Source organism: Anarrhichthys ocellatus, unplaced genomic scaffold (assembly GCF_004355925.1).
Source record: "Anarrhichthys ocellatus isolate YVR2014 unplaced genomic scaffold, GSC_Weel_1.0 scaffold12, whole genome shotgun sequence".
Taxonomy (NCBI): Eukaryota; Metazoa; Chordata; class Actinopteri; order Perciformes; family Anarhichadidae; genus Anarrhichthys; species Anarrhichthys ocellatus.
In genome coordinates this window covers 1349177-1364068 of record NW_022280042.1, presented here as the reverse complement: position 1 = coordinate 1364068, position 14892 = coordinate 1349177, and positions in this window count along the sequence as shown.

Here is a 14892-nt window from a genome sequence, read left to right as displayed (position 1 = left end):
ACAGGACCAGATGAGAAGGATGGAGGACTACAGGACCAGATGGGAATGATGGAGGACCACAGGACCAGATGAGAAGGATGGAGGACCACAGGACCAGATGAGAAGGATGGAGGACCACAGGACCAGATGAGAAGGATGGAGGACTACAGGACCAGATGAGAAGGATGGACTACAGGACCAGATAAGAAGGATGGAGGACCACAGTACCAGATGAGAAGGATGGAGGACTACAGGACCAGATGAGAAGGATGGAGGACCACAGGACCAGATGAGAAGGATGGAGGACTACAGGACCAGATGAGAAGGAGGGAGGACCACAGGACCAGATGAGAAGGATGGAGGACCACAGGAGCAGATGAGAAGGATGGAGGACCACAGGACCAGATGAGAAGGATGGAGGACCACAGGACCAGATGAGAAGGACGGAGGACTACAGGACCAGATGAGAAGGATGGAGGACCACAGGACCAGATGAGAAGGATGGAGGACCACAGGACCAGATGAGAAGGATGGAGGACTACAGGACCAGATGAGAAGGATGGAGGACCACAGGACCAGATGAGAAGGATGGAGGACTACAGGACCAGATGAGAAGGATGGTGGACCACAGGACCAGATGGAGAGTGGCGGTCTCCTTTCTTTCAGTGGGCTGAGTAAGTAATCCCTCACAAAGACTACAGAAGTATCAGTAATAAGATTCCATCATTGGAGGCCAGATTCAACACAACAATGTAAAGGTCGTATAGTTGAGTTAAAAGTTTTCATCTCTTGTGTTTGTGTCTCACAGGGCAGGACTCCTCTGTGCTTTTGTCTCACTCCTGGGGAAGCTGAGAGTGGATGTCAACCAACCCATCATCCCAAGAAGACCCAGACCCATCACAGACCACTGAACCACTCTCAGCACCCCAGTGAGTCAGAGACCCAGTGAGTATGATTACGTCCTCCCTGCTTCTTCTTACGTCTCTGTCTGCTTCTTCTGTGCTGGTGGGTTTGGGAAGCTCCTCACACACACAGGAAGCTGTCAGCAGCTCTTTGCATCTGCTCACAAAACAAGAAGGAGACAGACGGTTCAGGATGAACGAGAAATAATCATTCTAAAAGCTTGAAGGTATTTATAGAACACAGTATGTTCACGTAAACTGTATGTACTGTATGTATACTGCTTATTTACTGAGTAGCACAATAAAAATCAATGTATGACAAACTTTCTAAATGTGTCTTTATATTACAAACAATATCATATTTCTGATAAAATTAAAAAATCTGACAATGTATGACAATTCATATACAATAAATGTAGTGCAAGTGATAATTTAATATCTTTTTGATTTTCATTTGACTCAAAGGCATTACTGTTAGTACTGTTAAGTATTGATAATCACAATGTTGCATGTTGATATAAATAAAATGGGGAAAGCTTTAGATTACGGCAACGTGCAGTATAATTCTTCCCAATTGAATTCAAATTAAATCATAAATAATTGTAATCTTTACTGATTGTTAACCAGTACAGAACGTAATGATACATACATGTAGGTGCAAGGGAAGAAGATGTGACGTTAATGAATAAAGGGGAAACATTGTGGGAACTTAATGCATTATTATCATTATTATGATAGGCACAGATGATAACAAAATAACTTCGAGGTACATTTGTGTTTTTACTTTGCAACAAGCAGAGGTAGAGGTAAAAGAGTACTGTCAGGTACACACTGTTGGCCTCAATAGATCATTGAACAATTTGAGTCATTGCACAATATCAAAATGAAATCAATATGAGAAAACGGTACACAGAACGTGAAAATAAATCAAAAAGATGGATCGAGATTTATATTTTGTTGTATCCATGTTTTTATGTAGCATATATGCTTTTGCTGCTATATTAGCATTCAAAATATGAACTACAGCTCCTTAAAGTTATCAGTTTTACATTTGTTTTTCTCTGCAGCATCCATAAATGTTGCAAATGTGAGTCTTAATTAAATAAATAGATCAGTTAGTGAATCATTACATTCAGATAATTCCAGTCGCCCATTAGCAATTCATTCATCATGTTAATTATGTTAATTATTTAAGCTATTTGTTTATTCATTTAATTTAGCTCTCTTTAAATTGATCGCAAGAGCCAACACGTTTGAAAAGGAGAAACTTTTACTTTTACCCCTAACCTGACATTTATTATACGTGAACAATGGCAGATTCATGCAATGTGAGCAAGCCATGCAGATGGGCATGTTTTAGTAAAAATATGACAATGCATTTGTACAACTGTTTTTATTTACAAATGATGATGTACGAGATGTAAAGAAGAGACACACACACAGACAGATGTACGGATACAAATCACTCTGCATTTATTTGTGCATTGTCATATACAAGTTATGCAACTTTACATTTGTTTGTAAAATGTTAGTAAATGTCTTTTGTAATCAATAATCATATTCAATATCATATAATACAGTTATTTCACATTGAGTGTTGAGATATTTGTTTATGAGACGATGTTGCATGTGAAGAAGTACTGAACATGTCTGCCATCTTGTGGTTACTAATGTTTAGTACAGCAACAGTGGAAGTGGGATCTGCTGTCTGAGTATTCAGGATACATTTATCTTTATTACATAAATACATACTTTAGATCAGTCGTTCATATCAAATGTAATGTTTGTATGAAATAATACTTTTTAGGGTGATTCTATGGATGTATACTATATACATTACATAATGGAATTCATATTCCTGTTTAAGTTTTGGCCAATTTATTGTTTGTTCTTTTTTCACCAAGTTGCTGGTGTACATTATATTATTTTAATTAAAACAACAATTTATCAAATTCATATCTATATTGTTATTTATTATATTTTGTTTTACAAAGTTAGGAAAGCAATGTTGGAGTCAAGTCTGATTCTCTTGCTCATAAAATAATGATCCCTGTCACTTCCACCCAGCCGCCAACATCCAGAGCCCAGGTACCGCTATCGCTATCGGGACTGACAGAGTTACATCGGTCCATCCCTACGTGGTTCCAGTAGTTTTACAGCTACTATGAGCTTGAAGCTGGGGAGAGGACCACAGCTGTGGAAAACATCCTGTGTGGTACCGGTCCCAAAGACCCCGCGACCCAAGGACTTCAACAGCTTCAGGCAGGTGGCGTTAACATCCCACCTGATGAAGATGCTAGAGGCTGGTCCTTGTGCATCTCCGCCCCCTGGTGAGCTCATCTTTGGACTCACTTCAGTTCGCCTGCCAATCTAGCATCGGAGTGGATGTTCTCTGACGACTCTGCAATCGTCGGCCTCATTTCCGCCGGTGACGACAGGGAATACAGGGAACTGAACCAGGACTTCATAGGATGGTGCCAGCGGAACCGCCTCCAGATCAACTCTGGTAAAACCAAAGAGCTGGTGGTGCACTTCCGCCGGGGTAAACGCTCTCCTCTGGTACCAGTGAACATCCAGGGAACAGACATTGAGATCGTGAGATCTTATAAGTACCTGGGTGTTCACTTGAACAATAAACTGGACTGATCACATACATGCACTTTACAAAAAGGGTCAGAGCAGACTCTATCTGCTGAGGAGACTGAGGTCTTTTGGAGTGCAGGGAGCACTCCTGAGGACCTTCTTTGACTCTGTGGTGGCATCAGCCATCTTCTATGGAGTGGTCTGCTGGGGCAGCAGCATCTCGACAGCTGACAGGAACAGACTGAACAAACTTATCAAGAAGGCCAGCAGTGTGCTGGGGTGTCCACTGGATACGGTGGGGGTGGTGGGAGACAGGAGGATGATGGCTAAGCTATCATCCCTGATGGACAACACCTCCCACCCCATGCGGGATGCCCTGGCAACTCTGTGCAGCTCTTTTTATTTAAGATGTCACACTTCACATTACTTTCCCATCTCCTCTTCCCTCTCAATAAGGTATATTGTAAACAAGGCAAGTCATTTAGAAGTGTTACATCGGACCCAACAAAAACCCACTTGTGTCTAAGACTCACTCTCAAGGCAACTTTCCAACAGGAGCATTCCCAAATAATCCAAAAACTGCCATTCTGACAACATTTGTTTGGGGTGGACATGGAGGTCAATTGTCCTCACTTAAATAGCAGAACTTGTCCTGATTGTCAGTAGGACAAATAAGACACTTTTGGACAGAAAGTGGTAGGGACACATGGCATACACATGACATTTTATGTGAATAAGCAGAACAGTGATCGCCGTTAGCAAAACAGATTTATTCACTTAAATATGTAAACATCATATTCAAATAATATCAATACTAAAATACTCAAATAGTAAAAAAAACCCATTTATATACACCTTTGGATTCCAACACAAAGTGCATCCTTATAACCTATACAATGAACTGTAAAGTAAAATATACTAACGAAAATCACGCAAAATGAATTTTCTTTTAAATATCTATACATAAAGAAAAAGTGAGCAAATGTAAGTTATTTAGAGAAACAATACATTTAAAACTATTTACAGAAAATGTGTGTGGTATGAGAGTGTATTAGTGTGTGTGTGTCTTTGTGTGTCCTTTTCTTTTTGAGCTGAGCACTTACTGCTGAGATGTAAACTTCTGGAACTCTTTCAGCTATGAATCTGTGAATACAAATTCAAAATTAAGTTTTAATTTAACATTGAAATGGAATATTACACCACACACACACTCTACTCTTCCTTCTTACCAATTGTCTTGGGGTGCTCATGCCGAGGCCTCTCCCACTGCCTCAGAAAAGTCTGCGGGTCATTTGTCTGGTCTGGACACCAGTCCGAACTGGCCTTGCCTCGTCCTCAAACTCCGAATCCTCCAGTGGTGCTGACTCGGGATGCGGCGGTTCTTCCTCCGGTGGTTCTTCGTGCGGTGGTTCTTCGTGCGGTGGTTTTTCCTCCTGTGCTTTTTCCTCCTGTGGTTCTTCCTCCTGTGGTTCTTCCTCCTGTGGTTCTTCCTCCTGTGGTTCTTCCTCCAGTGGTTCTTCCTCCAGTGGTTCTTCCTCCGGTGGTGGTTCTTCCTGCGGTGGTTCTTCCTGCGGTGGTTCTTCCTGCGGTGGTGGCTGCCCGTTTGGCTCGGCCTCTCCGCTGTTGTACCCCTCCTCCATCTCCTCTCCACCTGCCCCGCTGCCAGCTTTACCTGGCTTCGGCTGAAAAAGAAACCAGCAATAACAGAGGGTATAATAATAATTGTTATTATTTTGACAACCAGTATGATCATACCTGCAAACTCATTAGAGGTGAAAAAGGTGACAAGCACCTGAAACCCTGTCGGGGGGTGCGGGGGCATGCTCCCCGAGAGACTTTTATTTTAAATATGACGTTAATGAGTGACCGCGTGAACTGAACCGGAACATGGGGGGGCTTCATCACATTACGTTTTTCCTCCTAAATCGTGATAAAGACGAACGTTAACAGTGGACAAAGTTTTGCATGCAGTGGACGTTATCCTCAACCCAGCAAGTCTGAACGGTAACGTAACTTAAACTGTAACGGAGGGAAATGAAGACGCTGTAGACATCTTAACGCTGATTGGCCAAGACTCGACACGTCACATCAAAGATGTTGTATTGCGAAGATCACGACATCACCTTTTCTCCTTGTCTCACTCCAATCTGAGAAACGCTGGTTGGCCAGTTGACCCCCCCCCCCTAAAAAAACCCCCCCCCAGATCTACACGACTCACGTGGATGATATATTTTGATTCAAAACGGCGAATTTCGCCGACAAGTTTGCAGGTATGATGATGCTTCTCATCTTCCAGCCAGCCGCACTCACCATTTTAGGTGCAGAGGAGAAATGGCGGAGCATTTTTGACAGCCTCTGGAAGGTCTTGCGGGACCTGGACAGCTCACTCTCCAGATGTTTCACCCGTATTGACAGCCGCCTAAATAGGCGGGCACATTTGGGGTTGCTGCAAATCTTCTTCATCCTCTTCTCTACCTCCCCCTCCTCCTGCAGCTCCATGTCCATGTCCATGTCCAGTCCCGTTACCACAGGGACAGCAGGGTTCGATGCCCTCAGAGCTGCCAGAAGACGGAACGTGACCTGCCGTCTTGCAGCTTGCAGGTTAACCTGCACCGTGGCCATGTTCAGCTTTGTGTGGCTGTTCCGAATGTGCTTGTCCAGTCTCGAGCTCTTGTATTTACAGCCCGAGACTGGACAAGCCTCGTAACGGACGTTGACCCGACCGCTTGCGAGGTTGAGCAGGAGTCTTCTCTCCTCTATGTTTTCCACCCCGTGAAACCTCGTCAGGTGATGTGGCAAGGCCATATACACATTGGGGCACAACGGGCAGAAGCTGGCGGACTTTGTCGGGGTCATTTCTGAAAGAAAAACAAAGAAAGGAGACATCTTTAGTCAAAAACATAAGAAGGTAAGTAAGAAACAAATATGTATAAAGCGCTTTTCACAGACAAAAGTCACAAAGAAAACATAAATAACACAATGTGACCAGACAGTAGAGCAAGGTATGTGGCACAGAAAAAGTCCTCTTAAAACACACAATTGCAAGGAAAACGCATCTGGTGGTAAAAAGTTGGGACAACACCTCGAGCTATGAGGCTGACATTTCAGCAGTGAGCCCCTCCCCCAGACATGGATACTTGCTGTGAATATAAAAGAGGTCGGAAAAGGTTCATTTTTTACCATGTGGTACCTTTAAAATAGTCCACAACCCAAAAAAAACGGCCAACTTCGATGTCTCTTCCAGTTAAATCAGGCAAATCAGTTAGTTAATGACTAGCTTATTCATTAATAGAGCCATTTATAAATAATATACTGCTTAATTTCAATACTGGCACTCACACACACACTCATGTCTTGAGTTGAATTACCATAAGGAAGAGAGAGCAATAGTTACAGAGACATAACAACGTTTTTGAATTCAATTCAGAGAAAGATAGTTGTTACTTACTTTATGCACGCCGTATTTCTCTTCGAGAGACCAGATGAGAAATGCAGTGGAAGAGAGAGCGAGCGTGCGGGTCAACTCGAGCCCTATTCTGATTGGCTGAGCTGCGGAGGGCTCACCTTGAACCGGATGTTGTTGTTCTGCACCCCCGTCCCAAAGCTCTCATTTCTGCTGTGAGGCTGATCCGATCCGTACACCGGTCCGTTTTGGTCCGTGTACGTTTTAGTCATCTGTTTTACCGTTAATTCGGAAAAAACTAAATATGGACCAAAGAACCAAAGTCAAATAACGAGCCGTATTTCGTTTTTGCAAATCCCTTTTTTGTTTTTTCCTTTAAAACGAGACGTAGAGCACAACATGTAACCCGGAAATACGAATATTTCAAAATAAAAATGAAGGCAATATAATGACCATATGTAAGAAATGCTTACTGTTATAGTCTGTGATGCAAGCACATACCAGGGTAACATTAAAAGAAAATACATGAATTAATGTAAATAAATAATCCTGGGTCGATGGGAGTGTGTTAGCAGCAGTAGTAGCGATTTAATTTAATTTATCCATGTATTGTACACAGTAAGAATCAACTTTTCGATTAATCGGTGCATTGTTTGATGCAATACAGTTCGTGATATAGTTTAATCAAAGTCATTTTTGTGTTCACATAAATGTTGCAGTTGGCACTGATATTTCTTGTTCCATTGTATTGTGCTGTTGATTTAGTGAACGCAGTGTAGCCTGTAAGGACACGCAAAGTAAGTGTTCACCTTTCTACCACTAGATGGCAGTATAAGAGTAAATAAAGAGTAAAGTTTAAACCATAGATTTAGTCATATTTACCTGTGCTTTTGTTAATTATCTAGGTTTTTGATACAGATGTATTTAATGCTGATTATTTCATCTGATATTTGATGTTTATGGTTAATTTACATTAGTTGTATACATCATACTTGTTATATTTGTGTAATTTGAAGTTGAAGGAGTTCAATTTATGATTGACAAATGTTTCTCTCACCTCCTCCATCACATAACTAGTTGAAAGAGGAGAATGCTTTAACAGTGTGTGAGTGTGTGTGCGTGCAAGCATTACTGACAATACAGTATTGCATTCGTGATATGGGCTTCAGTTCAACGCTCAATATTTTTTGCTGCACAAAAAAGACATTAAGTTTTAGTTCCGATGTGCTCGTCTTCAGGTTCATACTTTTATTTTGGGTTGTTTTCATTATTATTATTCAGACAAATGGATCCTTTTTACAATCTAAAAGTCCATTTGTGTGTTTTCTGCCCAAGCTGAACATTGGTAGGCCTTCTGTTTATTCAGTCTCACTGGGTTTTGACCTCAAATCCGGACCCGGTCCTCAGCTCCGGGTCTGCCTCCTGTATCTCTCCCCTGCCTGTAGTCTGGAGTCTCTAAACTAATTACAACTACCAACAGTCATACCTTCAATGACCTTAATGTATTGTCACATAATGTCAAATCACGACAAATAAAGGCTAATCCGCACCAAAACAGTGGCAGCTTGCAACAGGAAGTGCCTCTAGCTGCCGCTGCCACGATGTGAGCTTGCCCTTTCTCGACCTCTGACCTGTCGCCTCCGCAAATTGCGCAACTCTAACGCTAGCAGCCTCATGGGGAGGGGAGGGGGGAGCTGCGCTCATGTGATAGGTTGAAAATGAGAATGTTGAAAAAAACGCATTTGCGAATCCAGCGACGTCAGGGGAGTCTCAAAAACCCACAAACAAATGTGTAGCGATCCACAAACTAATACATACAAATCCACAAACAAATTGAAAAAATCCACACAGAAATACATACAAATGCAGAAATATATTTGTGATTTTTTTTTTTACATTTATATAAATCGTAATTTATTTATGTGTGCATTGGAATGTATTTGTGAATCGTTCTGTGCGCATTTATGAGTCTTTCTGTGTGCATTTGCAATTATTGAGACTGATCTGACCCCATAGGAGTCTTGTTGTTGATGAAAGAGTTTCAAGCTTTCAGAATTGTGTGCATAGTTACATGTTTTTGTGTGTATACAATGGAGAAAAACGGTACTACCGCCAACATATAAACATTGCAACACTTTCATCAGTGGGCCACAGGCTCAATCACCAGTGTGTCACCTCCCTTGGCAATAAGATACTTTTTTTTTCTTTTCTTTTCCCTTTCCCATTCTCATGCATTTTAAACCATTTACTTGTTCTATTTATACTATCTTTTTTATTTTCACACAGGGTTTGGATTGGGCTTAGTTTTCAAGGCCTACGTCCCTCCTACAGACGGTAACAAATTCTTCTTCGCCATCCGCAGGAGAGATTGTCCTGCGGATGCTTCAGTTTCTCACTATTCCTCTAATTGTGACAAGTGTGATGAGAGGTAAACCAGACGTGCACTTCTGCCTCCGTTAACTGGTTACATCAGGTCATCCATGATCAGGGCATACAGGTGGCTTGCCAGATTTCAGCCCGCTGTCTGTGAATTGTGTTCATTTACATTTCAGGCTCCCTATATATGTACATATCATTATTTTGTTATCTTTTATTTTTATTTTTTGAATGTAGCAGCAGCTGGCCTGAGTGTTGACAGCTCCCTTAAGTTAAAATAGCTGTGCGTATGGGAGTGTACATTGACGACTATTGTGTCTGTGTCTATAGGTAAGAGAAGGTTTGGGGATACTTTCTTTATATGTGCACATTTCTGTATACAGTCACATAATTATTGAACCTATGTAACGCAAAGCAACTCTTTATTGCTTGAAGTCCCTTTCCTGTTTATTTAAGTGTTTAATAAAAAAAAAAAAACAGCCAATGGTGTAACTCCCTCAGGTGTAGCAGTCAAGGATCCTTTGAAAGGATCCTTTGACCAATTGTGCTGCAGTGAAATTAGTACTAATAAGTAACTCATTAACACACATCAATCAATAAATAAAATTACAGAAATATAAAACATAAATAACATAGATGTAGAAATAAATACAAATGTATTTGCTCATTTGTTATCAACATAAATGTATTGATTCAGGAATGCATTTACTTATTTTTGTATACATTTTTTATTGTTTAATAAACAATATCTATTTGTATTTGTATATTCATGAATATGGTGTTTTTAGTCCTCCGTACAGTACTTGCATGGCGTCTCAAAACTCAACATGACGATGAGGCGTTCGTGTGCATTTTTAAACAACACAGTGTGTGTTGATTAGCTGGTGAGCCATCGCCATGTTCCCGCTGGCCTGGTAGATGAGAGAGAGGTTGAAGGCGATCTCCCTCCTCAGATCCAGCTGATCATCGGGGATACCCTGAAAGTAGGACCAGCGGTGAGAGGAGGAAGAGGGGGACAGACAACAAGATGAAAAGCTCTTATAAAGCAGCATTTTTTAAAAACCTACAGGAGAATCGTCTGGGCACAAAAACTGGCGGGAAAAAGAGTTGTGGATGTAGGTCCATCCATCAATGTCCTAAAGTGATGTTTGTATACGCACCTTCAGTTTCTGAGCGGGCAGTGTAAGTGCCGTCTGGTAGTAATGTATGGCCAAATGTGTGAGGCCGATCTGGTGCAGTGCCCTGCCCAGGTTGTACGTGCTCTCCTGACACACTCCACGGAGGTCCACGTACCGCCACAGAAAGGAAGAACCCTAAACACACACACACACATACAACATGAAATACAGCAAATTAGTGCTAAAGGCAAGAGAGTGTTCCTATTGATTTATTAATTTGACGACAGCGGCTGTTTGCATTTTTAACAATATGTCATGATCATAGCAGTTGGATTGGGTAAAGCCTACATCCGATCTAAAAACATAAGTTATATCAAGGGGAAATATTAGTAAGGAATGCGACTAGAATAACGCCTTACGATGTGCTCCACAAACGGTGAACGGCAGAAAGTTTGATCATGCATCTCTTAAATAACTACTACTAATGAATACAAAAGGAACAGATACATTTGACGAGAACAGCCATTGTTTGAGATTATTCCAGCTTGTGTTTCACGCCTCTTTAATTTGACACGGGTGCAGAAAAGGAGAGCTCATAAGATGCTCAGAGAAAATCCTCGTAGAGTTTGGTAGTATAAAGACGGTGGGGACGAGGGAGGTGGATGGCTCAAACAAACAGGCCATTCTTTGTATGTGAAAGCCTACTTGGCAATAAAACAGATTTTTCTTAATATTTTAGGCTTATTTCATGCCGAGTGAATGTAATGAGTCTGCCACCTCACTGCCCACACTGTTACTTATAGTGCTGTGTATAACAGTAGTCGCTCGATGTGAAACCATGGTGACAAAACATCACGACAGCCACTTTTACTTATTCAAAAGACATGAATACTTCTTTCCCCATGAAATGTGAAGGGTAAACTGCTGTTTGAGCAAAACAACTTCTTTCAACCAAATAAATTGAAATGACTAAATAATATGATCATCCTGTAGCTATACAGTGTACAAATAGACTTCCATCAGGACTGTTGATGGAGAGAAACCCCAGAATGTGGACTTCCTCCTCCCCACCACACACTCTGTAAAACCATGGGAACATGGCCAGCCTTGTTCTTTATTGAGGTGTACCACATTAAGTGGGGCTTCCCTTCAGTAACAAGTGCCTGGGAGCACTGTGGAAACACCATGTATCTGTCCATGTGGAGCCTGAAGGACCCCACACTGAAACTGGGATTCCACCAGCACACATGCTGAGAGGAAGACGCACACACACACACACTCTCACACACACACACAAGCATTGACAGAAGCAATGGAAAACATGTCATGAGAAAACAACGAAAAGGGTTGGATTCCTGCTGGTTTCTCTTCCCAAAAAATGTACAGAAGTCACTACGCTCCTGGTTTTGAGGAATTGACTTGATAAGTGCAATTACTACTTAGTTTTACTGATATGAATGATGAGCTGTATAAGGTATTATCCTTTAAGATTTTAGTTTGTCCTTTATTTAGTTCCTGTCTTGATTGAAAGGGATCCAAACCAGCAGTTGGACCATCAGTGAGAACAATAATGAGCAATATCCTTCTACATCCTAATGGAAGGAAGTCTCTCTATCTCCATGTCAGACAGTTGTACACGTTTCTTCCCCTTTCTTCTTTTCTTAGACTATAAGCTACAAACACTTCGGCCACTTAAGTAAACTGTACATCTTTCAATTTATTTTACAATATAGACCAATATACAGAGGGTGGACTATGATATTCTTCATTTCAAGTTCAAGTGATGGCGATGAACCCTTCAGTTAACCCTTGTGACCTGTATGGTAGAGTCTGCATTTGTTATGTCTCTACACTCATCTTTTCAAGTTTTACACACAAAAGAAAACTACAAAAAAACACATGCATTACCATTAAACAACTTATATAGATTAGAATATATCCAACCTAAGTGGAAGATGACATCTGAACAGATTTAGCACATGGTTACATGAGGTACTGTGTCCGGATCTTAATGAAGCTTTTAGTACTTTAGTTCAAGATGGAAGAGACCATCACACTAAGGCCTTTATGCTTGATCCACTGTTCGTTCCAGTATTATCCGAAATGCCAGAGGCCGTACAAACAAAAGCATTTAAAAAAACAATTTACTGTTGTAAGATCCTCAGACGTGTTCGTAGTGCTTTTATCAGTGAACTATTTCAGTCATGCTGGGTGCCAAGTTCCAAGAATCCAGAGGTTCATGACCAATCGACGCAACCACTTGCAGAGTGTTTGCGAACGACGCACAAGCCGCGGTGACTCACTATGGCGAATATAAGCCAAGCTTAAGGTTCCACCTCTCAACTATTATCCGATGATTTCACGGGGTCTATTTACGCCGTTCTTATCATCCAACAATCATCGTAGCTAATAATATTTTAACAACCTCACCTGTTTGGTCTTTCTCTGCTGTCATTGCAGTCACCCCACTGTCCCTTTAAGTCAGTAAGTCATTGGGGTCAGCACCAAAAAAACAAATATGTTAAGCTGAATAAACTGTAGACTACATTTAGAAACAATATGGTCACTATTAGCCCCCAGCAAACTGGAAAACACAACTGCACGCATAATGAGTCAATTACACGATCTTAGTGTGTTGTTTTTATTTGTAAAACAATAAGCATGGAGCTCACAGTGGTTTTCTCCTTCCTGTTGTGGGTGGACCACCAGAGCATCAGCTCCACACAGATCTGGAGACGCTCACTTCATTAACAGCCTATAGCAGGGGTCGGCAACCTTTACTATCCAAAGAGCCATTTTGCCCTATTTTCCACCAAATAAAATTTGTCTGGAGCCGCAAAATTATTTATTTGATATCACAGCTTATAATGTTTTGAAAGATTTTGTCACTTGGGTCAAACATTTGAATCTCTTGGCTTCTGAGAAGAAAAGATGGCCTTCTAGTCTGAGATTGTGCATGTAGAGGTGAAAGGAACCTGACTCTTTCTGTGTCAGAGGTAAAAACTCTCAGCTGCAAAGGCTCATTAAGACAAAGAGTACTATAAAACCTGCAGGAGAGCACCACAGTATCAGTGTGTGTGTTTGTAAATGCAATGTGGCAAATAGGCATGTCGCAGGATGCTCCAGCGGCGTAAGCATGAGAGAACCCACAACCCAAAGATGAGCTCTTCAGAGTTTCCAGCACGTCATGTTTACGCCTTTCCCTGGTCAAGGAAGATATGTTCGTGGTTACTTTAAAACCTTTTAGTGACGACAGCCCCCTAGCCCTATTTTTAGGCCTCTGCTCAAAAATTGCATACCCATACTAAAAAGACTAATTCTATAAATACAAGGTCTATTTTAATAATTTTGATGGTATAATACAGGTAAAACTTGTGAGAGACTTGTTCAGATGTGTAAAGATGTGTATATGTTACTGGTTAATAGTGAATGAAGATGGCACACAGCTCAAATTGAAAAGTTTCAGGTTCACCTGAAAAAAAAAAGCACTTTTATTGAAAAAACGTATTTGAAATAATGCAGATTGAAGCCTAATAATACTCCACAGTCATAGCACAACATGTTTGTGGTCTCTCCAAGCAAATTTTACTTAGATTGAGTGAAGCAGGCCAGCATAATAGGAGGTCTGAGTACAGAGTTTCAAGCCAAATTCTCATTTTTGGAACCAGCTTTTGTGCTGCTCTATTCTAATTTTATATACTATATAACTATATATTAACTATATATTCACTTGCTTTATCACTAAGAGTGTTCAATACATCATAATAAAGCAGTTTGGCATCATTTTCAGCCATGTTCAGCCATTTTCAGCTGTCATATCTCTCATCCATAAAACAATCTCCTCTCAGTCTGTGGCTCTTTAAGCCTTGGTAAGGCCGGTGATTGGTGGATTTCATCATGTGACACCTTGTTGAACGCGGAAGAGAGTAACGAAAGCAGTCCGCGGTTTATTTCGAAGATTGACAGACTTTTAGCCACTCAAAATCTCGATATAGTTCGCACAACCCCCCATGCGTGAAATCCATTGGTCCAGCAGGAACATGCTGGCCATTTCCACAGAGAAGGTCACAGCACATTCATTTCACTGCATAGAGAGCACGGAGGAGACGGACTATAGCGCTGCATCAAATTTCAATGGATTAGCTGCGTTTTTCGGCATGGAAATCAACAAAAGGTACGCTGCGTTTCAATTTTATTTGCTGGGGAGCTGTGTGTTGTTTGTTGCTTTGGTTATGTAACTTTTGAATGGTTTGGCGGAGGTGAATCTGGACAGCGTGACTCGACTCGCCGTCGTTTCCTATGCCTGTTTCATGTATTCATCCGCCATGACAGCTGCCGGCTTTGTGATGAAAAATGAAAACGGAGTAGAGTTTTGGCGAAAAATACTTGATTTTCTGATAAATCTTCTAGATATCTTCGAGATATAATATTATATCATGGATAATTGTGTTTGCAGTGTGTAAAATGGTTGGTATGATGATTTTGCTGAGACTTTTTTTGTCAATTCGGTATTTAATATGTCTGGAGCATT